The 23,808-nt window shown below is 42.6% G+C and overlaps 2 pseudogenes across 1 annotated transcript; one reads left to right on the plus strand and one right to left on the minus strand.

Moving 5' to 3' along the window:
- Nucleotides 1-1,922: 1,922 nt before the first annotated feature.
- Nucleotides 1,923-2,850, plus strand: LOC101177723 (annotated as a pseudogene). Its single transcript, XR_004030019.1, has 2 exons — nucleotides 1,923-2,492; nucleotides 2,553-2,850. The product of XR_004030019.1 is annotated as a cyclin-Q-like (transcript).
- Nucleotides 2,851-10,214: 7,364 nt separating this feature from the next.
- Nucleotides 10,215-23,808, minus strand: part of LOC100579243 — a 48,279-nt pseudogene continuing 34,685 nt past the window's right edge.

Below are 23,808 nucleotides of genomic sequence, written 5' to 3' on the forward strand. Positions count from 1 at the left end.
TGCACTTGCTGGCTTTTGTGTATCTTCTTTGGAGAAATATCTATTCAAGTACTGGAATCTACTCATACCAAGGTTGCATATTAGTAATTAGCCAAAGGAATAATTTCAGGATGCTTTGTAAATGTAAAGGATGTGATCATGCTATTATTTAAAATTCTAGCTGTGCGTGGTGGCTCATGCCTATAACCCCAGCACTTTGGGAGGCTGAGGCGGATGGATCACCTGAGGTCAGGAGTTCGAGACCAGCCTGGGCAACATGGTGAAACCCCATCTCTACTAAAAATACATAAATTAGCCGGGTGTGGTGGCACATGCCTGTAGTCCCAGCTACTTGGGAGGCTGAGGCAGGAAAATCAATTGAACTTGGGAGGGGGAGGTTGCAGTGAGCCGAGATTGCGCCAGTGCACTCTAGCCTAGGTGACAGAGCAAGACTCCATCTCAAAATAAAATAAATAAACGAAATAAAATAAAATAAAATTCTGTTTAAAATATTTTCGGGAAAGTACCCTGTAGCAGGAGGGAGAGAAAATACTATGGAGTTATAAAATTCCCAAAGGATAGAATGTATACTTTATTTTAAATGTGAAGTAACTATTTTCAGGATGGAGCCTTGAAAGAGAAATAATTCCTCTTTTATAAATAGGTAGAAGACCAAATGACCAGGCTATGTTCTCTGAGTTGCCGCTCTGTCTCCGTCAAATGGCAGCAACTCAATCCAAATGCACCCGAGGCCCTGCAGGCCCCAGCCCAGGTGCCGTCCTTGTTTCGCAATGATCGACTCCTTGTCTATGGATTCATTCCTCACTGCACACAGGTAAGAAGGCGCAGAGTTTGTTATTCCATGGGAAGACCAATATATTTTGCTAATTTTTTTCTGTTTTCTTCTCACCCCTTCTCACCAGCAGATTTTCCTTTTCTGGGAACACAGCTGGTGGTTAGCCAGGGCTTTGGGGAGGCTTCTAGTTTTTATTGAAAGGGGAGAGGAAATCACCAAAAGAATTTCTGTTAAACCAAGACACTACAGAGTGGAGAGGCTAATGAGGAATTTATTTTTTTTTCCATTTCAGGCAACTCTGTGTGCACTAATTCAAGAGAAAGAAGAGAAAGAATTTTGTACAATGGTGTTGTCTACTGAGCTTCAGAAGACAACTGGAACTGTGAGATTCAAAACCTAAACTATCGACCCGTTGTTTGAAAGTTATGATTTTATATTTCCATATATAATGCTCTATGGCAAGCTTGTCCAACCTACAGCCCAGAGCAGCTTTGAATGCGGCCCAACACAAATTCATAAACTTTCTTAAAACATTATGAAATTTTTTTGCAAGTTTTTTTTCAGCTCATCAGCTATCATTAGTGTTAGTGTATTTTATGTGTCACGCAAGACAATTCTTCTTCTTCCATTGTGGCCCAGGGAAGCCAAAAGATTGGATATCCCTGCTGTCTGTACTTCCTTTGTTGTTTTCTTGTGTTGAAATTTCATTACACGATGTGGAGATGGGCCATCTGTACAAATGAGTATACTTTCCTTCAGTTTCTAACGCAGCACTTCTTCATCTGAGGTAGTTGGGTCTAGGTGTGTCTATATGGGCATTAGTGGGTGGCAATAACTGCAATTAAATATGGCATTTATGCTTGGAAATTTTTCTAGAGAGGTTCTCAAAGATGTTCATGACTCAATAATAAGTTACATGCCACTGGGGTGCGGGCCCTGCGGGGCGGGACGAGGGCTGGGCGCCCGCCGCGAGCACCCCCCAGCTCTGCTGGCCTCTGAGCGATGGGGCCGCCTCTCCTTCTGCCGGGGCCGCGGGGCCTCCTGGAAACCCCGGAGCCTCAAGGAAGCCCCGGAGGGCGGTGGAGTGGGGCCCGCAGCGCGGGGCCCAGAAGGGCAGCAGGCGCCGGAAGCCAGGGTGTACTTCCGAGTGGCGAGGTTCATCATGGAGGCAAGTGTCAAGCTAGGGATGCGCTTCCGTTCCCATTGCCACTGCTTGCACCATTTACCATAAGTTCTTCTGCGAGACCAGCCTGGACGCCTATGACCCTTACCTGATTGCCATGTCTTCCATTTACTTGGCTGGCGAAGTGGAAGACAAGCACCTGCGGACTCGTGACATCATCAGTGTGTCCAACAGGTACTTTAACCCAAGCGGTGAGCCCCTGGAATTGGACTCCGCTTCTAGGAGCCCTGGGACAGCATTGTGCAGTGTGAGCTTCTCATGCTGAGAGTTCTGCGCTTCCAGGTCTCCTTCCAGCATCCACACAAGTACCTGCTCCACTACCCGGTTTCCTCAAGAACTGGCTGAACGGCCACAGCTGGCAGCGGACCCCCTTTGCCGTCACTGCCTGGGCCCTGCTGCAGGACAGATACCACGGGGGGACTGTGCCTCCGCTTCCAGGCCCAGCATATCGCCGTGGCGGTGCTCTACCTGGCCCTGCGGGTCTACGGAGTTGAGGTGCCCGCCGAGGTGGAGGCTGAGAAGCCGTGGTGGCAGGTGTTTGGTGACGACCTTACCAAGCCAATCATTGGTAATATTGTGTCTGATCGCATTCAGATTTATACTATGGACACAGAGATCCCCTAAGGCCCTGGCCCAGGCCTGCCCAAAGAGAAGCCCAGGATGGTCGGCTGCCTGGGGACATTGCCACCACGTCGCCACGATGGCTGGTCCTCAGAGGACCAGCTGGGAGGACTGGTTGTGCTGCTGGAGAAGGGCTGGAGAAGGCGATGGCATGCTGCCGCTTTGACAGTCCCTAACAGTCGCGGTCCAGATAATGGTGGGAGCCACGCCTCCAGCGGGCAGGCCGGGAGTGCACTGTGTGCAGCTGAGTCACGGCAGCCACATCTGCTTTTGTCCTTTGAGAGGACTCTGACTATAACAGAGGCATGACATCAATGAAAGGAAAATCATGAAATCGATGAGACTGAATCCCTAGGGATTTTTTTAAAGCCAGATTTATAGCGAGAATGAATGCAACGTGGCTGAAATCTATTTTGTGTAATAAAAGGTGATGCAAGTCAAAAAAAAGTTACATGCCACTGGTCTACTGATGCTACTTAGAAATGTTAGTGATAAAAGTACTGGACTAAGAAAAGGTCATATCGTATATTGAGGATGTGGGTTTTTTCCATTTTTTGATTAAAAGCAAGTGAATTATGAAAGAAAAAATACCTGTTTCCCCCCATATTCACACCATTTCTGGTTTCCAGATATGTGTTTTTCCCAACGAATTCTCTGACACCAGTTGCATGTCCTACAATTTAATTCAATTCTGACACTAGCCGCTGGGGGTTGGCACAGACATCACAGGGTGAGGGCTGAGTCCCACAAGACTGTTCTCCACTCCAGACACCAGTAGCAAGTAGCAGGTCCCCAGGTTACCCACACTTCTGGTCAGCTCCAAGTCAGTGTTCCCACAACCCTTTCTCAGGTTCAGTAATTTGCTGTAACAGCTCACAGAACTCAGGAAAAGTTTACTTAGTATTACTGATTTATTGCAAAGAATATTATAAAGGATACGAATGAACAGCCAGATGAAGAGGTATATAGGGTGAGGCCCAGAATAGTCCCAAGCACAGGAGCTTCTGTCTAACATACATTTGGGGTGCACCATCCTCCTGGCATATGAGTGCTGACCCAGAAGCTCCCTGAACCCCTTTAGGTGGGGTTTTTAATACAGGTTTCATTACAAAGCCCTGGTTGATTAAATCATTCGCCATTGGTGATTAACTCTCGCCTCTCTGGAGGTTGGGGAGTGGGGCTGAGGTTCCAGCCCTCTAATCATACGGTTGGTTCCCCAGCAACCAGCCCTCATTCTAGGTACTTTCTAAAAGTCACCTCATTAACATAAACTCAGGTGTGGTTGAAGGGTCCTGTTAGGAATAACAAATACATATATTTCTTATGTCTGTAGGGAAGTTCAGATTTTCCCTCTGAAGTTTCCATGTTTGGTCTATAAAATAATCCAACAATAGGTTAACAGGGGAAAAGACACGCAGATGTCATTATATGTGCAGGAGCCACATGAGACTCAAAGAAGGGCCAGATGAGTGAAGTTTCATACTGTACAGAGGCGGGTAGGATTGTGGGGCTCCTCGGGGGAGGTGGGGACAGGTTGTGGGAGGGTGAGGGGAGGAAACACATGGTGAGCAAAGCTTTCTTGTGATGCAGATGAAGTCTGGCAGGCAGCAGCTCTCAGAGAGAATAGAAGCACCTCTGGTAACAGTGCCTCTATCATCCCTTGAAAGTATCAGACTTTAGCCTCCTCTTCCTGGGAGTTCATCTTTCCTAAATCTGAATAAGGCAGATAAGGGGGTCTCAGAGAAAGCCTGTTTGCATCTGCTGTTTGCTTCACTGACATAGGATTCCTCTGCAGATGCAAATATTCCCTACAAAAGGACTGCTTTTCAGAGCTACTCCTGTGTCTGCTGTCCCTCTGAATAACATCTCAAAATATGCCAAAGGAGTATCTTTTGGGGTGGCCTATTTTACCTTTTTGCATATCACAATAACGCAAATTATTACCAAGAAGTTTGCAACATTTGCACTGGTACTGAATCAACTATAGTTTAGCCTTGAAATTTCCTAGCCTATATATGCTATTTATGTAGTTTTTTTTATTCAAAGGAATATTAGTATAACCAGATAAATCGTTTCCCAGACATTGCTGGTTTTTTTCTCAAAAATGTATAGCTTACTTTTCAGCACTAAATTGGTATCATTGACTTATTAGTTGCCAGTGACTTATGTATAGAACTTAAACTCAATATTGCTTTAAAAATTAGATCTTTATGGGTACTGATAAGGGAGAATAAATTAAAAGTGTATTTTTAAAAGTTAGATCTAAGGCGGAAAGAAGGTAAAATAATTTTACCTGAGAAGAGGTCATTTTCCATAAAGTCACAGCAAGCTGTACTTCCTCTGTGAGAAGCAGCCTTATCAATGACAAAATTACAAGAGTTAGAATGAAGGAAAAAGTTCCATCTCTCAGTTGTTGGAGAGGAAGCACCTGGTGGTGCACAGAGTCCTCACCCTGCAGAGTGCAGACCATGTCCATGGACGGGCATCGCAGCACCAAGGTGGCTCTTCCTGTGGTAGAAAAGAAGTTTTGAATTTTTTAAATAAAATCAATTGGCAAAATGGCCTTTTATAGAAAAAGCAAAACTCTAGGGACAGAAAGCAGATGAGGGGCTGCCAGGGCTTGAGGAAGCTACACAGGGGCACAGAGGAACTTTTCAGGGTAAAGAGAATGTTCTGTGTCTTTACTTCAACAGTGGTCACACAACTGTATACATCCCTTAAGACTCATCAAACTATATATTTAAGAGGAGTGCATTTTACCGTATGCAGATTATACCTCCATTTTTAAAATGATGTTCTTTGCAAGTCTTTTATTAGAAGCCATGTGAATAATTTTTTCCTTTGCTGCTTAAACACAGATGATCCACAAGCTGGCAGCCCGAGCTCTAATCAGAGATTACGAAGGTGGCATTCTTCACGAAAATGAAACCAGTCATAGGGTTTGTTCTTTTTATTGTAAAAACGATTAGACATTCCTCTTGAGCATTCTTACGTTGATTTATCTGTGGAAATGGAAAGTGAGGTCAGCTGCGTGGAGAAGGAGACTGTGGTGTCAGGGCATTCATCACTGTATCTGTGACACTGTGCCTGGGATGTGGGGTATGCGGTAAATGTTTGTTGAATGAATTAACAAAAAAGTGGATGTCAGTGGTTTCTGGAAAATTCTGTAATGTTTTACTCATCAGAAAAAGCCCGAGGAGGGCTCAGAGAACACTCACTGAGTGCCTGTAGTGGACGTCACCTCAGATCTCTCGTGTGGTAGCGTTAGTATTCCCATCTTACGGATGAGAGGCCTGAGTGCAAAATGCTGAGTGACCTGCCAAAGCCCAACTAACTCCCCCCGTGCTGTGCAGACCAGGGCCTCAGCAGAAGGTCCTCTCAGCCAGGCCACCGGGACTGCCCAGCTGTTCTCTCAGGGACAAGATCTTCAACAAGGCTGTGAGCATTAGTCCTCAATGCCATCCCCACAAGAAGGTGCCAGCGTGACAGCAGGCCCTGGAGACCCCACAGTCAGTTCTAGTGACAGATGGTCACCTGGTGGTCTCCCTGTTCTCCTCAGACGCCCCTGGGTTGGCAGCCTCTGTGTGATGTTTTGTTTAAGGCCCTTTTATCCTGAACAAGTCATTCCGTCTTTCCACTTCCTCAGCTTTAAATTGGGAGCCACAGACTGTGAAAGAATGAGGAAGCCCACTGCCCGGGAGAGCTCTCTGTGGACTAGACGGCGCTGCATAACGAAGAGCGACATTTTCTATCGCTAAATCAGTTCATCTCATTTTATTTTGTTTTTTTTTTTTTTTTTTTTTTTTTTGAGACGGAGTCTCGCTCTCTCACCCAGGCTGGAGTGCAGTGGCGCGATCTCGGCTCACTGCAAGCTCCGCCTCCCGGGTTCACGCCATTCTCCTGCCTCAGCCTCTCCGAGTAGCTGGGACTACAGGCGCCCGCCACCACGCCCGGCTAATTTTTTGTATTTTTAGTAGAGACGGGGTTTCACCGTGGTCTCGATCTCCTGACCTCGTGATCCACCCGCCTCGGCCTCCCAAAGTGCTGGGATTACAAGCGTGAGCCACCGCGCCCGGCCAGTTCATCTCATTTTAAAGGGAACATTGAGCCACCGATTTAGATGGGACCTGCAATTCAATATTTAGTCTGAAATACGAATCTTAAAATGATTTACCGACATAGCTAAATAGAAATAAACAAAACAGGACGTGACTTATGTTTTATTCTATCCTAGATGAAGAAACAAACCTTGAAATCTCTGATTATTAAACTCAGTCAAGAAAACTCTCTCATAACACAATTTACAAGCTTTGTGGCAGTTGAGAAAAGGGTATGTATTATTGTTAGAGGTTAAATTATTTTATTTCTATTTCCACGTTAAGAAAGTCACCCTTGCTTTGATGGTTAATGACGACACGCACGCCCTGGGCCTGTGAAGCGTGGGTTGCAGACAGGCCAGCAGGCCCCACGAGTCCCAGCTTCCCATTCATGGGGGGCTTCGGTGTTGGGACTTAGGGTGATCTTTCTAAATGAGTTGAGTATGTTATCATTTTTAATGTTATTATTAATAATTAGCTAATGTGAATTTTTCAGATATACTATAATTTTGTTACAGTTTTGGCATTTATTGTCTTTTATTAATCCAAGACCCTCAAAAAATAGAAAAGGCCTGGGTTCCCTGAGAGCCCCTCTCCCTTTCATAAGTTTAAGGGGAAAATTCACGTAACATGCCCAGCACAGTGGCCAGCACGTGCCAGTGCTCCGTAAAGAGGAAAGTCACTCCACCTCCCCACTTTCCCTCACGCTTGTGGCCCACGGCACAAGCTCCGGTCCCACACACCAGCGTATCCCAAACCAACACCCACAGGCTTTAGAATGTGTAATCATCATTTAATTGGATAACATCTGTTTGATTTAATCTATTTGTGATTCAATATAGGATGAGAATGAGTCGCCTTTTCCTAATATTCCAAAAGTTTCTGAACTTATTGCCAAAGAAGATGTAGACTTCCTGCCCTACATGAGCTGGCAGGGGGAGCCCCAAGAAGCCGTCAGGAACCAGGTAAACGCTGATTACCAAATAAGTTGATATCGTGCTTTCATTTGTTCATGAAGATGAAGGGAACTGTCTGCTAAAATAGCTCCCTTAATACCTTTACATGAAGAAGTTGTTGTATCCCTGATGATGGAAAATATTCATGCATTTATAAAATGTTGAATTACATCATGTGGCATTACAGAGACTTCACAATGTATGAATGGAGCTGTATAGTACAAAAAGAGAACACCTGTGGCTGTGCTTCTATCATGGGCAAATAGATTGTCATCCAGGAAGCTAAAGTCATTTAGGTAGTGTAATAGGTTTGTCATGAAATTATCAATAGAAGTGCTGTCTAATAATCTAAATTCACCACCAATATTTCTTAAAGTTTATAGTGCTTTATACCGTGGCCCTTATAACCGGAGGCATAATAGAAATTGAAAAATGTGGCTTAAATAAAAATTGGAAGACGAATTCAAAAGCAAAGGAACAAAACAGTGCTGACAACCCTCTTAGGTCTCTGGGTTAAAAAACTAAAATTTCCAAAATTTAAGAAGTTAAAATCTAGTTGGGCACCGTGGTTCATGCCTGTAATCCCAGCACTTTGGGAACCTGAGGTGAGAAAAATCACTTCAACCCAGGAGTTTAAGACCAGCCTGGGCCACAAAGCAAGACCTCATCTCCACAAAAAGTTTTTTGGGCTGAGCACAGTGGCTCATACTTGTAATCCCAGCACTTTGGGAGGCCGAGGCAGCAGATGGCTTGAACCCAGAAGTTCAAGACCAGCCTGGGCAACATGGTGAAGCCCCATCTCTACAAAAAAAAAAAAAAAAATACAAAAATTAGCTGAGTGTGGTGGTGCATGCCTGTAATCCCAGCTACTCAAGAGGCTGTGGCAGGAGGATGCTTGAACCCAGGAGGCAGAGGTTGCAGTGAGCCAAAATGGCACCCTTACACTCCAGCCTGGGTGACAGAGGGAGGATTTGATCATAAATAAGAAAATAATATATGAAAGATGTGCAACCTTGTTGCCAAAAAAAAGTTAAAATGTAAAAACTGCCATAAGATTCCTTTTTATTTTTTAACTCTGTCAGGTTGGCAACGATCATAAAAGGTAGATGATCGAAAGTCAGTAAATATAGTGGTTAAGAACCACAGTAAATATAAGTGGTTAAGTGCTGTGGCCGACTGCTCAGGTCTGAACCCCAGCCTGCACTTCACTCTGTGGGACTTGGCCTTCCCAGTGCCCCAGTCCTAATGCCCGAGTGGGGAGACCAGTAAAATCCACCTTAGGTGGTTGTGAAGAGTTCTAAGACCTTTGCAACACTTCTAGCTCCTGGATGTTTGATAAATATTAGCTGTAGTTATTAATTCGCAAAGGTGTCTGAAACGGGCACGTTGCCCAAACAGATGGGGCAGAAAGCTGACAAGTGGCCTTGGGTTTGGAGGGATGCTTGATTTCTTTTATTTTTCTTAAATTTTTTTTTTTTTTTTCAGATGGAGTCTCGCTCTGTCACCCAGGCTGGAGTGCAGTGGCACGATCTCGGCTCACTGCAACCTCTGCCTCCTGGGTTCGAGTGATTCTTGTGCCTCAGTCTCCTGAGTAGCTGAGATTACAGTTGTGCGCCACCACACCCAGCTAATTTTTGTATTTTTAGTAGAGACAGGGTTTCAGCATGTTGGCCAGGCTAGTCTCAAACTCCTGACCTCCAGTGATCCACCTGCCTTGGCCTCCCAAAATGCTGGGATTTCAGAAGTGAGCCACCACCCCGGCCTTGCTTTCTTACAGTGCACCCTTTTGTATATTTTGAATTTTGAACCATGGGCATGGATTGCCCATGAAAGAAAAATAATACTTTAAGCAAACACAAACAACGAGTTTGGGGAGTCAGGAGGAATAGGAGGTGCATTGTTTTGGAAAAAAAAGTCTGATGTACAATTAAGAATCGACTGTTGAAAGTTTTCCCAATTCAGTTATTAGAAAGCCACATTTGAATGGCTATTTAAATAGACCATTACTTAATGATATTTTTTAGCTGTATTCCTTAATACTGTGTCTTGTAACTTATCCTAGATATAAGCGTGTCAGTCAGCTTTTCAGCTAGCTGAAGCCTCCCTAGGTCCTGCCTTACTTTAGCACAAAAGTTGGTGGTGGTTCGTCATTGGTAAATCAGCACCTACTGACAGGGACCTGACATATTGAAGGTGCTGAGCAGCCTCATATTGAACCTCTCTGGGAGGAATTTACTATCACACTTAAGATCTGATGATAATACTTTTGAAGTCATAACACAGTCCTATGGCATGGACCCTGAGGATACTGCAACAGTGGGTCTCAACAAATGTCTTTTTAAAATAACCAAAGTAAGAGGAGTAAGGCAAGGAACAATGTTGGCTCAAGGATTTTTTGCTTTCTATAAATTAAGTTTATGACAACCAGCAAAAGACTTGCCATTACGCCTCATATATAGACATTGAAGATTAGGCTGTTTCTATGGGTTTATATTATATTCATACCTGTTATTTTGAATAAAAGATGTGTTGAACCAGAAGAAAAATGAACAATTGTCATAGTATTTAGGAAGATTCTAAAAAGAAAAAAAAATTTCAAAGTAAAACTGATACCAAGAACTTATCATTCCAAAGAAATTAAAGTTCCTCCCTTTATTCCTTTTTATATTTATCAAACAATTATAACCATTAAATATATAGCACTCTGCAATCTATAACAATACACTCAAGACACAAAGGAGGAGGCTTTAAGAAAATGCTAGTGCATTCTCTTGCTGTTTCTATCAAAATTTTCAAGGAATAGTATTTTTTCCACGATAGGTATTTAATTTAAATGCTGCTATTTGAATCTGGTTTAGACAGTGCCAAACAGACTCTACTAAGGACCTATGCCTATATATACCCAACTAGATTGTAGTGAATTCTTATAATTCTTTTGTTGCCTCAGCATCCCTTTTAAATATAAATTGGACTTTCTGATATCAGAGGTGGGGTTCAGTCACCCTCAGCAGTTTCCAGTTCACCTCCTCCCAGTTTCTCCACGTGACTGATCCTGATATCTGCCTTATACAACCTTCTCCTGGTGACCACTTCATTATGGGACAGCTAGATATAACCTACTTGACTCACCCCACAGACCCTCATACTCTGCAGGGACCATGTGGATGTATCAGTGACCACCTCTCAGTCACAGCAGAGACTCATGGCTGCTTGCGTTAAACCAAATTAGACCTCCCCGCAGGACACCTGCTCAGGTAGCACCTTACATCCCAATAAAGGCTTCCACTCTCAGATCCCTCCCTCTCGCTATTGCTCCCACCCATCAGTTGAGCACAGGTCTCCTGGATGGCTCCCCCTTCCAGTTGGCCCTGCGAAGTGTGCTGCCCTCTTCTCTCTGGAATTAATAAAAAACTGCTTTGGTTAGTTCATGTGTTGTATTGTGCTGCCTTCTCTGTTTCACCCAACTGAGTCACCCAAACCTAACTCTCTTTCCAGTCAGTGCTCCCAGCTACTCGGGAGGCTGAGGTGGGAGGACTGCTTGAGCCCAGGAGGTTGAAGCTACAGTTAGCTATGATCACGCCACTGCACTCCAGCCTGGGCGACAGAGTGAGACCCTGTCTCAACTTCTTAATTTTTTAAAAAAGCTGCAAAACAAAATGTAATCATTGCTATGCAGTAAAACGTACCTTTGGGTTTTTTTTTTTTTTTTTAGCATCTTGGCTTTTACTTTTTTTGTGTTTATTTTGTATTTTTTGTATTTGAGAATACATGTAAATTTAGAAAAATTTAGAAAATTTACAATTTAGAAAAAAACAAATGAACAAAAATTATTTAAATTACATATGCTCTTTTTAAAAAATCTGTTACAGATCTGATTTATTGTTTTCCTCCCCCTCCCCCTCACTTGTTGGGAATTGTAGTAAAGCAAATCTTAAATAAAATCATTAGACCAGACGAGAACAATGGCAGAGGCTATTTTGTGATTACTCACCGAAGAGAAAAATTGCACTTTCACATCATCATACAGAGGTGGACTGTCGAATACATCAATGAATACTTTGTCTGTTTCAATGTTATGCATTATCTATGAATGAACACACGGAATTGAGAACTATAAACCTAGATAATGATAACAATGAAGTTCCTTTTCACTTATCGTGACTTCCTGTATTTATCAAGTACTTTTGGTCTCACAGCCCAATCATTACATGCATAAATAATTATTAATAATCTTTTCTAGTTGCAATACTGTTGTTTATGTGTGTGCGTGCATGTGTGTGTGTGTGTGTGTTTCGTCTGTGTTTTGTGAGACAGACTCTCACTGTCACCCAGGCTGAAGTGTAGTGGCGTGATCTCGGCTCACTGCAACCTCTGCCTCCCAGGTTCAAGTGATTCTTGTGCCTCAGCCTCCCTAGTAGCTGGGACTATAGGCACATGCCATCACACCCAGCTAATTTTTGTATTTTTAGTAGAGATGGGGTTTCACTGTATTAGCCAGGCTAGTCTCAAACTCCTGGCTTCAAGTGATCTGCCCGCCTGGGCCTCCCAAAGTGCTGGATTACATGCATGAGCCACTGCACCCGGCCTGTTGTTTATGTCTTTTAAAGGCCAACATGTTTGAGGGTTATCATGAACCACTTTTCTTTTCTTTTTTTTTTTTGAGACAGAGTCTCACTCTGTCACCAGGCTGGAGTGCAGTGGCATGATCTCGGCTCACTGCAACTTCTGCCTCCCAGGTTCAACCGATTCTCTAGCCTCAGCCTCCCAAGTAGCTGGGACTACAGGCACGTGCCACCATGCCCAGCTAATTTTTGTATTTTTAGTAGAGACCATGTTGGCCAGGATGGTCTCAATCTCTTGACCTCATGATCCACCCGCCCTGGCCTCCCAAAGTGCTGGGATTACAGGCGTGAGCCACCGTGCCCGGCCATGAGGCACTTTTCAAAAGTGCCACACTTTTAAAAAGTATTGAATTTTCTGTTAGACTTTAATCAATTAAATATTATTATTTAATGTGTGTCATTTGATTTTCATGTGTTAGGACCTTTTTTTGAGACTACATTGAGAAGCTCAATTTTAAAGCTAGCATTGACATTCAAAAAGCAATGCATAACTTATCATTGTTTTTTATTTTCTAAATAAAAAAACAAGAACGGGGGTCTGTAACACTTGGCGGTTGGGCCTGCATGCCCCTCCCAAGGGAGGGGGAGAGTGGGGTCCCCCTGCTCATCATGTTTTATCAGAACTCTTGTGTTTGTCAATGGGATCTTTGAACTTGACCAGTGCAGGCTGCTGGATGGAGTGACCAAAGATAGCTCAAGTTTTGGAATGAATGACTTTGAAGCTGTACTAGTTCTTTGACTCACTGTCATAGAAATAATGGCACCCACAATAAGAAAGGTCGATGCTAGGCCCTGTGAAAAACACAAAAGGAGGTGGTGACTCAGTTGGCCCCTTCAGGGAGCTGTACACTTAAGAAACAACAGTAGAATGGTACATAACTCAATCTGTATGATAAAGACTGGGTGTGCTGTTATGCACTACTGGGAGCTAGTTAACAGAAGGTGCAGAATGCAAAAGTTTCATTAAGGAGGTAGAAACTGAATTGGGCATGAAGCAGTTTAGAAAAAGGAAGAAGAGCTCTGAAAATAGAATCTAGTCCAAATGGAGGGAAAAAGACCAGCAATAACACAAAGTAGAAATTAGAAAAATGGGCCAGGCGCGGTGGCTCGAGCCTGTAATCCTAGCACTTTGGGAGGCTGAGGTGGGCAGATCACCTGAGGTCAGGAGTTTCAGACCAGCCTGACCAACACGGAGAAACCCCGTCTCTACTAATAATACAAAATTAGCCAGGCATGGTAGTGCATGCCTGTAATCCCAGCTACTTGGGAGGCTGAGGCAGGAGAATCACTTGAACCCAGGAGGCAGAGGTTGTGGTGAGCTGAGATTGCGCCAGGGCACTCCGGCCTGGGCAACAAGAGCAAAACTCTGTCTCAAAAAAAAAAAAAAAAAAACTGGAAAAACAACAACAAACAATGTCGGGCAGTGTGGCTCATGTTTATAATCCTAGCCTATTGCAAGGCTGAGGTGGACAGGCTGCTTGAGCCCAGGAGTCTGAGACCAGCCTGGGCAACATAGCAAGTCCCAGCCTCTACAAAAAATTAAAAAAATTGGGTGATTGCTTGAGCTCAGGAGATTGAGGCTGCAGTGAGCCATGATCATGCCACTTCACTACAGCCTGGGTGACAGAATGAGACCCTGGCTCAAGAAAAAAAAAAAAAAAGGAAAGGAAGGAAAGAAAGAAATAACCAACTAACTAACTAACTAAATTAGAGTTGTGTTCCAAGAGCTGAAAGGGATGACCCGGTTTATTTGGAATGAAGTCTGCTGGTCAAGCTACTGATGGAAAAAAGCTCAGGTATTACGTTAGGGCTATTATATCTTAAGAGCTCAAGAGCCAAGGAAATAAGAGAGAAGTTGTTGAAAAATACGGTGGAGCATTTCCTATGTGACAAAGAGACCTGATAATTATCACATATAACACTTATTTAGTGATTTATAGTTTACAAAGAAACTTTATATATATTATCTAATTTAATTCCCATTACGCTTGGATGTGATATTTATTTTACAGATAAGGATGTTGAGCCAAAGGTGATAACTGGCTCTGACCACGGGCACACAGTGTGTCTTCTGCTCTACCTACAATTTTTCACAATGAGAGCAATATTTCAGGATTCTATACATTGCATTATATAAGGAGAAAGAAAGGGTAAGGAGACCACTGCAGAAATCTAGGCATGAGCAAAGGAGATTCTGGACAATTAGTGGCAGTGAGAACAGAAAGGAAGGAGAACATAGAAAACTGTCAAAGGCATAATCAACAGAGATTGATGACTAACTGGATTTAGGGGGCCGAGGCAAAGAGAATCAAAGCCCAAGGCGTAAGTGGAAGAATGCTGGTGCCATTTGCAGAAGCAGAGAGAAAGCTCCTTGATAACTCAGACTGGCTAATGCCTTTGAGTTGGAGAGGAAATTGTTCATGTCGCAGCTCCTGCATCTACCACTCAGTGGGTGCTCATAAATAGCTGCTCAGCAAATGAACAAATCATAGTTGAAGTAAGGGGAATGGGTCATTCTTTAACTAAGAGTAAAGCATTTGCTAAGAACGGAAAGCCAAGGGTCAGGCCTGGGTGAATGCCCTCAGTCGGGAGAGGCCAAAAAAGCGGGGGTCAGCGGGGAGGGAGTGGTGGGGAATAGGGTTAGTAATAGGAGAATTTGAGACAAAGGCCTGGGTAGGAATTCTAAAAGCTTATGGTTATTAGACCATGAAGGATGCTTTCTTATTGTTTCAGAAAAGGTATATAGTTTTAGGCATTTCTTCATTGTAGCAAAACATTGACTACCAGGTCCCTTTTGCTTTGGATAAAGAGGTTCCTCCCCAGTTCATCCACTCTTGCATTGTTTCTCACAGGGTCATCCCACAGAATCCCTGACTTAGAATCACTTGGGACATTGCTAAGTCTATAGATTCCTGGGCCCCATTCCAGATTTCCCGAATCATACTTTGGGGGTACAACCTAGGAATGTAAATCTTTACAAGTTCCTCAGTGGTTTTCATGCACACTAAACTTTTAGAATCAGTGCTATGAAATAAAAGATCAAATGACTGAGAAGAAGAGAATATGGCTAAAAATGACCAGATATGTAAATTAAAATCCTTAATACATTCCTGGGAACACGCTCAACGTTTGCAGAAGTGTGAAAGGCAAAGCAACACTGACCAGAAATAAATTCTGGAAAGCACCCTGAAAAAACTGTTTTGAACAAACAGGTTAATTTATCTCTGGTTTGCATCCAAATCCAGTGACACCAAGTTGGATGGTAACCAGAAAGCGTTATGGAATCTCTTTATGGTGAGTGATAGTTTAGGGAGGTGAACATTGCTGGTTTGACATTCAGCCTTAAAACAAACATCAGATTTTTTCAATTCACATGTTTTCTCTTACCCAACAATTTCTTGATGAAGTATTGGAAAAGACAACCTTTTTCTCCATTACTATTTGGACTTTTAGATCACATACATCACCTGTTCCAACAAAATGAAATTAAAAAGTTAGGTTGGTTAGCGTGAAGATCAATATGTCTCACCAATTAACATCATGGATTAAAAAGAGAAAAAATTATCCAAGCTAACAATGTATCAGTAGTTACTTATTTGGTCTTGCATGGATTTTATCTTTGAAAGACAAGGCTTCAAGCCCAGTTCTGTCTCCTAAAGCAGATTTTATAAGACTAGAGAAGAGAAAAAAAATACATATAGTTCAGCTTCAAAGACTTAGAATCCCATCACTTTATCTTTCCAGAAAAAATATTTAGGGAAGCTAGGCCAGGCATGGTGGCTCACACCTGTAATCCTAGCACTTCGGGAGGGCGAGGTGGGTGGATTACTTGAGGTCAGGAGTTCTAAACCAGCATGGCCAAGATGGTGAAACCCCATCTCTACTAAAAATACAAAAATTAGCCAGGCGTCATGGCACATGCCTGTAATCCTAGCTACTCAGGAGGCTGAGACGGGAGAATTGCTTGAACCCAGGAGGCAGAGGCTGCAGTGAGCCGAGATCACACCACTGCACTCCAGCCTGGGCGACAGAACAAGACTCTGTCTCAAAAAAAAAAAAAAAGAGAAAGAAAAAGAAAATTCAGGGAAGGTGACTTGCAACCTTTCTTGCTAACATGTTGCTTTCTTCAGACTTCTAATCATAATGATTCTTAATAATAAATACTGTAGTTTAACTACTTGGGCCCTACTTTAAGGCCAGTTCCTGATGCAATCTCTATAAAAACATAGGATAGTTATATCCAAAAATTCCCGTGGTGTTCAGTATATATTTACAGACAAAGGCTTTCTTGTTCCTTTTTTCCAATTCAAATGACCCACTTCCCTTAGCGTTTCCTCAAAGACTTGGTTTCTCTGCCAATTAATTTTTTTATTGCTTTCCTCTCAACTCTACCTTAATTTTAATTTAAATATGCACAAAACTAAAGGTAGAGAATTAAAACAAATATTTTAATAAATGAGTGTTTTTATTATCTTTGATTGCTCATCTCATATGCTGTTCGTTTTCTTTTCATTTAATTTTGTTTTCACTAACACCATGATATTCATTTGTCATTAGAAATCACAGTTTCTTGCCTCAGTTCCCTCTTTCCCATTCCAGGTGCAGAACTTCTTTCTATTGATGTCTACCAGAAATCAGTGAAATGTAGAACTAAACTCAGAAGGCTAAAAATAGTAGGCTGTCTCTGTGGACACCAGCATCCTGGCCTCAGGGCACCTATAGCACCCAGCACTGGCACCATCTCAGGTCCACAAGCTGGCTGCTAGAAGAGGTTTGCTTTAGGGCTTCTGAAGCATGGCCTCCCTGCCACCTCTCTGGCAGTGGGAGTGGTGAGGCCCCATCCCTTCCACACAGACACATCCTGCTTTCCCGCCTCCCCTGAGTGTAAGCTGGGAGTGAGAGGGTTACAGATGGAGGAGAGAGGGGAAAGGGGAGCCCAGGGTGAGGAGAAAAAAATATGCCTCTAAAAGAAGATGAGAAAATGATACAATACGGAGACACCTCCACCAAGGCGAACTCTGAACTAGCGATGGTTCTGAGAAATAAGCAGGCTTGAGGGCACATGGGTCCTCCTCCTCCCTCATCAGAGGCTCTCTCTGCCTGGAAAAGTCCACCCTGGGTTGAGACCAGAGGAGCAATGAGAACAGGAGAGATGGGAAGGGGATGAAGTCCCCCAAATTGGTGATGGAAAAGAAAAAGTGAAGAACATCTAAGGGCTGGCAATCAATGGGCAATTGCAGGAGGAGGGGCATACATAAGGAGCAGTTCCTGTGTGAGGATATGTAAAAAGACAGGGATGAGTTAGGCTCATCTGTATATACAACTATGAGCAAAACCCTCCCAGAGTGGGGACATTGGCCCTCCTGCCCAGTTCTTCAATTATACATAAAGCGCTTACTGTGAATCGAATAAATAATGAATCTTTTTACAAAGAGTATCCATCTTGGAGGGAGATTCCAGTTGTAAAGATGTTTCACTTGTGCAAAATATCCAACATATCTATTCTGAAAAGCAACAGAAATCTTCCTTTAAGTGGAGATGAAACGTCTAAAGTCAGCATTCCTTTTTTTTTTTTTTTTGTATAAAGCTTGTTAATGGAGGTAAGTAATTAAGAAAACATTTACTGGATGCCATTATATAACTAGACATTTTTAGGGATGCTGCCCCACAACTATCTACCTTGAGGGAAAAATACTGAATTCAGTGCAATGGGGAAGTAACAAGGATGGAGCCAGGCCCTGTTTATAGGCTGCTTATGGTTGAGAGGGCAACTAATCAGAAGCACAACAAAACAGTTAGAGCATCATCAGTGTCCAGATAGAAGCTTAGTTGTGACTGAGTTAGGGGAAGGCTTGTGGTTTGGTGAAGAGCAGCTTCCTGGGCATGAGAGAATGGTGTAAGTGAAAACTCCAGAGGAATACCTCCAAACCTCAGTAGCAGCTTTCCCGGCATTCTTCTCTTGTTCCTGACAGCTAGAATTTCTTCACTTTGCATTTCCTCAATTCTGTTTTCTCAAGGAAGCCCTGGAATTCTCTTAGCCTTGTCCTTTCCCTGGGGCAAACTGTTCACAACGGCTCTCCCCTGAATCTTTCTTCAAGGTATTGAAGAGCTCTGGTACTGAATCAACTGGTTCAGAATTCAAAAGTTGGCCATCATGATGGCTCCCCCCTGTAATCCCAGCACTTCGAGAGGCTGAGGTGGGCAGATCACCAGGCATCAGGAGTTTGAGACCAGCCTCGCCAACAGGGTGAAACCCTGTCTCTACTAAAATTACAAAAATAGGCCATGCATGGTGATGGGCACCTATAATCCCAGCCACTCGGGAGGCTGAGGCAGGAGAATCGCTTGAACCCAAGAGGTCGAGGTTGCAGTGAGCTGAGATTGCACCACTGCACTCTAGTCTGGGCAACAGAGTGAGACTCTGTCTCAAAAATTAAAAACAAAACAAAACTCGTAAGTTCACAGACTGTTCTTACCCATTGGGAAATGTTCATTAAAGTAACTAACTGCCATACTTCCCTTTAGAAAGGGCCAGTCATGAGACAGGCTCATGAAAGTTCTTAACTTAGGAGTAGATGTAGTCAGTAGAATGGCCCACAATGCAGGATCAGAATGTAATGGTGTCTGAGAATCGCCACCAGACACAGAGGGCACTCTGTCCTGAGGTCTCGCCAACACAGCTCTCAAACGTGCAGCTGAGTCCCTGTGTTGCTTTTTCGGGGAATCAGAAGAGATTCAGCTGCAGCCTTTGGTGTGCTAGTTCTGAACTAAAGTTAGGGAAACTGCACGACTGCAGAAGGAATGGGGATGGGGAGATTTGTGGGGAGAGTTGTTGAAGGAGCTCCATCTAGCATCCCCTCAGCTTCTGCCACTAGATTCTCCACCTTTCCCTAAGGGCTGTAAACCACCAGGGCCCTCAAGCTGCTTGTGCTCCCACGCTTCCTTCTCCTACAACTTATAACAACATGGACTTGTAGTAGAAATTAATACAACCAACATATAGGAGGCACTCACTACAAACAAAAAGATATCATGAGAAAAGGGTGGAAAGATGGGTAAGCCACGGGCTTTGCCTTTAAAGGGGATACGGAAGTCACCACTTCAAATAACTAGAGAATGATGCAAAGTGACGTAGTCCCTAAAAGAAACACAAAGGGCTCTAAGAATTGAAAAAGCAAGAGACTACTTCAGGCTGAGAAGGGAAAGGGACTCTAGGAAAAGGGGCACGAGCAATGGCATAGGGTATCAAGTGTCCACAGGCTGGGAAAGAGCACACAGTCTAAATGTGTTGGAGTATGGGATGTGTGCATGCACATAGCGGAAGAGAAGGTTGGAAAAGTCAAAGTGTGGCTCTTGAGTGCCAGGTTGAAACGTTTAGTTCATTGCCATTGGCAGTGGGGACATAGTATGGATTTTGAGCATGGGAACGGCATGATTAGGGCTGCACTTCAGTAAATTCACCTATCACTTTTCGCTTAGGGTCTATGACTATCTTCGTTTTGTTTTGTTTTGTTTTGGGCTTGGGTGTGGGAGAAAAGTATCAGTGGATAAGGCTGAGTTCTTCTGGCCCAAACTAAAGGTTTAGGGCCAGTAGTTAGAGTCTTCTTCTAACGGGGCCAAGAGTACTTACTCAGCTCCCACCACTTAAAGAAAAACTCATTTGCAGCCACATCCGAATCCATTTAGGAATTCCCAACCCGCTCTCACTTCAGTTTCAGGGGCAATATAGAAAAGGCAATATAAATGAGAAAATGTGCACAGCAAGGGCTTCAGAGACTCACATCTAGATTTCAGTCCTTGGTTCAAAAGTTACTTTCTCTAAACCTCAATTTTCTAATTTGTAAGATGAGAATCATAGTAGTGCCTACTCATAGAGTTACTGAGAATATTAAATAAAATAGTGAATATAGAACTCTTAGAATAGTTCAGCAACGTCTAGAATGTTGTAAATGCTATAGGATAAACATCCTGGTTTCTGCAATAAACAAATTACAAGTAAAAAAAAATGGTGAGAAATCTATGAACTTAGATTCTTAAAAGAGACTTAGGAGACACAGCAACCAAATGAAATGTGTGGACTTTGTTTGAATTCTGATTAAACAAACTAAATTTTCAAAGATTTTAAGACAATTTTGGAAACAAACATGGACTACAAATTTGATATTAAGGATTTTTAAGGTATAATATTTTTAGATATGATAAAAAGTGTTAAGGTTTTCTGTTGTTGTTTTAAGAGTACTTAGATGTCATACTAAAATGCTGTGAGATAAAATGATCTGACGACTGAAATTTTCTTTAAAATAACTCAGATTTAGGGAAAGCAAGAGTGGAGAGTGGGGTTGGGGGTGTGAGTGGAGTGGGAAAAGAATGGATGAAACATGGCTGGCTACAGGCTGAAATGACTGTTGCAGCAATGTGATGACTATATGAGGATATATTGTATGATTCTCTGGACTTTTGTATATGATTAAAATTTTCCATAACAAAATGTTTCTAAAAGAAAAAACAGAGTAACAGTGTATATTTCATATAGGTATTATGGGTATTAAATGAGATATGTAAAAGTGCAATACTGTCTGGTATACAGAAGGGGTTTTGAAAAGTTTATTTCCCCTTTTATTTTCTCTTTTAAAATACACCTCCCCCACAACACACAGAAAAGACACACACACACACACACACACACACACCAGGAGTCATCCAAAAACAGTCTTTGTGATGTTCTGCAAGGGTTGAATTGCCCTAGTAAGGGTTTGTGAAAGACTTGGATCTTTTTTACATTGAAATCAAAGGCTGGTGATTTTAGACACACTTCAGGGTCCTGGAGCCTTGGGTACTGGACCTTCCTACTTCGGGAAAATAATCAACTCCTGAGCTCCGTAAACAATAACCAGTACAGAATAGAAAGCAGGATTCTCTGAGGAGATGCCAGAGTCCCCAGCATGTGGGCAGCACCTGAAGCGTGACCTTCAGACTCAGGGAGGGACCAAGGCCTGCTGCAGGGCACCCAACTGCTGCTGCCTGATCACCAAAGGAGAAGAGTCTAAAATGAAACCAAGTAACAGGTGGCAATCTTAACCCACTCCCCTAAAAAAACTCCCATTTTTAAAAAGAAAACTTACCTGAGAAGGAGTTTCTACTCCCTGAAATTTACTGCTGTGGGTTTTATCTGTTCGCCTTTCTCCAAAATAATACAGGCTTTCCTACAAAAAAGAGTACAATCCAACCACGGTTCATCTGCACTCTTTCCTTTCCTCTATTAGGTACCCTTAGTGTTTCTATGCCCACCTTCTTTCCTAGAGTCAGTGATTTTGTTTGTTTGCTTGTTTTTTGGTAGAGTCTTGCTCTGCAACCCAGACTGGAGTACAGTGGCAGGATCTAAGCTCACTGCAACCTCTGCCTCCTGGGTTCAAGTGATTCTACTGCCTCAGCCTTCTGAGTAGCTGGAACTACAGGTGTGTACCACCATGCCCAGCTAATTTTTTGTATTTTTAGTAGAGACGGGGTTTCACCATGCTGGCCAGGCTGGTTTTGAACTCCTGACCTCAGGTGATCCACCCTCCTCGGCCTCCCAAAGTGCTGGAATTACAGGTGTGAGCCACCGTGCCCATCCCTGTCCTTCATTCTCTCAACAAGTAAATATCTCACACTGGTAATTTATGTGCAGCCTTCCTTAGTATATATACATAGAAAAACAGTCAATATTTGCTTTTTCATGGGAAAACAAATATACCTGGACAGTTAAGCTTTAGGGATTTTTCCAAATCTACTTCCTAGTTCTCTCAATGTCTAAAAAATGATATGTAAATATCATTTTTATAATCGTACATGTATAGCAACTCAACATTTAGATGATTTACTGCTGTGTTTTCTGATCTAAGTAGTTTACCGAAGACTCCAAATACCTCTTATCCAAATTAGGTGAAAAAGGACATAAAGAATCTAGAAAAAATTCAACTCTGCCAAGAATCTACATTTTTCTGGTCACAATCTGTCACCAGATGGACAGTTTCTGTTTTCAGCCAGAATAAAGCGCATTCAATTCTACCAAGAACAGAAATTAAAAGATGGCTAAGAAGATTGTAGGAATGTAGGTAATTGTATACCTGATTTTTCTCAATAGCTCAGCCTTTGCATGGGCTTACTAAGTTTATAATTTCTGAAACTCTTCCTTGTGATGCAAAAGTAGAAAATGCTGTCTACTCCACAAGGCCAGGTCTGGTGTCTCACACCTGTAATCCCAAGCCTTCTTGCAACAACCCCCACCTTCGGGTTTTTCTAAATCTACCAAACTCTTCTCTCTGCCTATCTTAGTACATTCCTTGCTTTGGAGGCAAATGTATACCTTCTGTACTTGCATGAGGTGGTAGCAGTGGCCAAACTTCTTGACGCTTCCATCATAGTGCTTGTTTCTCCACTAACTCTATGGGTCCTGCATCTCTAAAGTTTTTGCTACTTCAAGGCAGCATCTGACATTTCTCCACTAGCAAATTTACCACTTATGAAATTGTAATGTCTGCTTTGCTTATTCGCTGTTGTTCAAAATGTAACCCTGCAACTTTATTCCCTTTTAAGAATAAAGGGGAATCACATGACTGTTTAGCATCCTCTCAGGAGTTAAGTATGCCTGGATTTGAATCTTCTCCCTTTTAGTCAACCTTGATTTAATATACTTTGTAGATGCTTCTCAAATATGCCAGAGACACTCCCAGTGCAGGACATGCTGTTATCACTGAACATGCAATCACTGAAAGGCTCCATGGCCTGATTCCCAGCCTGCCCAGGTAGCTGAACTAGTAGCTTAGATTTGGGGCTGCACTCTGGCAAAGATGAAAGATTAAATATTAATATGGATGGTAGATTTGCTTTTTGGGTGGTTTATGATTTATGGAATTTATTAAAACACATGATTACCTCCTTTTGGGATACTCTGATTAAAAATGGTAAAGGAATCAATGACTTATTAGTACTTTGTCAATGCCCCAAGGAGATAACAGTTTAATAACTGATAGAAACCAAGAGTCTAGAGATCACCCCAGAAAAAAATAGTAATGTCTTTGTTTTGATTTACATGCTAAATGTTTTTGGCTTTTTAAAAACATCCCAGCTAATATTAAGTGTTGCCAAATATTTATTCGTCACCACCAAATCTACTAGAAGAAAATGGGCTCAATTTAGACATGCTATAATTAACTCACAATTATTAACTTAACCTGCTTTAAAAAACAATATTAGCAATCAAGAGATGTTTTCCCCATAAAGATGGAATTTGGAAATTTTGGGATGGCTGCCCTCAAGTGCCATGACCCATCCAGTGGACCCTGGTCACATTACTCCATGACTGTGCCCATTAGGAGCGACAAAAAGTACTTCCACCTCAAATAAATAGTTTGAAACAATTTTCAAAATTGGCCAAGGGAGTGGTAGAGTCATGTCTTAGCCATGAATAGCATAACCTGGGTGAGATGTGGTTTAGACCCTTCTCTTCAAGGTCTTTAGGTATTTACAAATGTATTTTTATACAATTGCTGAAGTCTTGAGTCTCTGACTATAT

Source organism: Nomascus leucogenys, chromosome 5, assembly GCF_006542625.1.
Source record: "Nomascus leucogenys isolate Asia chromosome 5, Asia_NLE_v1, whole genome shotgun sequence".
Lineage (NCBI taxonomy): Eukaryota > Metazoa > Chordata > Mammalia > Primates > Hylobatidae > Nomascus > Nomascus leucogenys.